This window comes from Galeopterus variegatus, unplaced genomic scaffold, assembly GCF_000696425.1.
Source record: "Galeopterus variegatus unplaced genomic scaffold, G_variegatus-3.0.2 Scaffold10795, whole genome shotgun sequence".
Classification (NCBI taxonomy): Eukaryota; Metazoa; Chordata; class Mammalia; order Dermoptera; family Cynocephalidae; genus Galeopterus; species Galeopterus variegatus.
Genome location: NW_007736906.1, coordinates 43,630 through 46,366, shown reverse-complemented (window position 1 = coordinate 46,366; position 2,737 = coordinate 43,630). Strand labels below are relative to the sequence as shown.

Below are 2,737 nucleotides of genomic sequence, written 5' to 3'. Positions count from 1 at the left end.
TGGGTATCTGCACGTGGGATGTCACAGAAAAAATGGTTGACAATATTGGAGCCACAAAAGGGCAGCCTGAATGTGAAGCACACGTGGACCATTGAGGTCATGGTTCCCCCTAAGTATGCCAACACAATGAACCAGTTACATACTCTCCTAGACATCAGTGTGGAGTAGAGCAATGGTTTACAGATGGCTGCATAGCGGTCATATGCCATTGCTGTCAGGATAAGGCACTCTGAATCAGCAAAACAAGCAAAGAAAAACACTTGCAGTACACAGCCATAGAAGGAGATGCTCTTCCTGGACGCTAAGAAATTTACCAGCATTTGAGGAGTAATTGCTGTAGAATAGCTGACATCTAAGAAAGACAAGTTGCCAAGCAAATAGTACATGGGGGTTTGAAGGCTTGAATTCATATTAACTATGATTATTAAGCCAATATTTCCCACTGCTGTTAAGATATATATTATGAGAAAGACCAAGAATAGTGTGACTCTGAAAGGCTGATAATCTGTGAATCCAACAAATATGAACTCAGTTGGCACGGTATAATTAGTCTCCAACATCTTCTTAGTTTTCTTTTTTTTCTCATCAGAGATAGATGGTATTAGAAGACATGAATTGAGTTTGCTGATGGATGAACCAAAAATACCTTTATTCTTCCCTCTACAGAAGCAAATAGAAGGTTAATATAATCACATATATGGCAATTTCTCTGACAGTATTTTGTTTTTTTCATTTTTAAAAGGAGAAAATTAGAAATCATCATTGATGCCAGACAATGCCATTCAGAAGGTGGTGTTATTTGATNTGACGTCTAAGAAAGACAAGTTGCCAAGCAAATAGTACATGGGGGTTTGAAGGCTTGAATTCATATTAACTAGGATTATTAAGCCAATATTTCCCACTGCTGTTAAGGTATATATTATGAGAAAGAACAAGAATAGTGTGACTCTGAAAGGCTGATAATCTGTGAATCCAATAAATATGAACTCAGTTGGCATGGTATAATTAGTCTCCAACATCTTCTTAGTTTTCTTTTTTTTCTAATCGGAGATAGATGGTATTAGAAGACATGAGTTGAGTTTGCTGATGGATGAACCAATACCTTTATTCTTCCTTCTACAGAAGCAAATAGAAGGTTAATGTAATCACAGATATGGCAATTTCTCTGACAGTATTTTGTTTTTTTCATTTTTAAAAGGAGAAAATTAGAAATCATCATTGATGCCAGACAATGCCATTCAGAAGGTGGTGTTATTTGATGTAGTAACTCTTTAAAAGCTGTGCACTTTACATCATGATATTAACTCATTTTAAGCTGAGAGGAGATAAATATGACTCATGTAATGAGACCTGGCATAATAATGAGAATTGGCAAAATTTTTATAGGAAAAGCCCTATTTTTATAATCATAAAATCACATTCTTCTGTGTAAAGGAGAGTTGAGAAAAAATTTGAAAGAGGTCCACTTTTAAAATCGATAATTCCACAGAAGAATAGTAATGATCTTGGAATGCAGTTTAATGTAATAGTTAAGATCATGGAAGTTATGCAAGAGATAATTGGATTTAAAACTTGGCTTTACTACTTACTGTTTGTGTGACCTGGGTAAAGTTATTTAACCATTCTCTGATAAGTAGATATTCCTAATAATTAGACGTTTGTAATTCATCTGTGCGACTAGACATAAAAAACACTATATGTGCATTTACTAAGTAAAATTTATTAAAAGCAAATGGAATCCCTTTTGTTTATATCTGTTGTTGTTCCCACACTTTTCTTATTTTTCAGATGGGGTGCTAAATCACATTCACAAGATCATCCGACAAGTGACATTTTCATTCATTATTTTAATGACTTTATACCTTATAGCTATAAACAGATTATGAGGTCAAAGTCATATTTTTCTTCTTTGCATTCTATGATGCCTACAACACTGTTTGGAAGTTTTCTGTAGTCAATTGTTGAATAATCCACTAAGCATCCAGGACAAGGTCACTTTTCTCAGTGAATTCATACCACACTGCTCTGAACTTAGATCAGAAAAAGTCTCCTAAAATAAGTTGGACCCCACTGGATTTCAGGGAAATTTCATCTATAAACCTTGTTTTTCTAAAAGGTGTCCATTAGTGAATTTTATATTTGTTAATGTGTTTGATGAAGATATGACAGAAATATTAGAGCTATACATTCAATCTATTCTCTCTCCTCTACAAATAGCATTATGTTATGTATTGATTAAGCACACAGGATTTGGAATTAGGCAAACTTTAGTTGAATCTCAGTTCTGACACTAGAAGTCATTGAACTTCTCTATTCCTAAATTTGTTTGTTATATTTAGCTATAATAATTCTTGAAATCAAGAAACTTATTATAGTACCTTTTACANACCTACAGAGTTAGCAAATGTACATTTTGTCTATGGGAAATCCATTATCTTTGCAATGTTCACAGCAGATATTTTATTAATACTTTAGGGAATGAATTACCTACCTTAGTACCATCTAGAACATTGAATTGTAGAACTTCTTTTGCACAAGAGGCTGACAAGATTTTTCTCCAGCTTTTAGAAACATGTCTTACAATGAATGAGTATTTATATTCTAATTTATGGCAAGTGGAACATTATCCCAAGACAGTCTCCAACCCCAGTAGGATTTTGAATAGGCAATTACTCTATCTCTCGTGGTGTGGATTGGTTGATTTCTTTTAAATAAAAATGGTGAAGAATAGTAACAT

General features: G+C 33.7%; 1 protein-coding gene across 1 annotated transcript in view; it reads right to left on the bottom strand.

Moving 5' to 3' along the window:
* LOC103610234 (olfactory receptor 5AS1-like) overlaps nucleotides 1-2,737 on the bottom strand; it is a 15,934-nt gene that overhangs the window by 1,771 nt on the left and 11,426 nt on the right. The window lies entirely within an intron of this gene.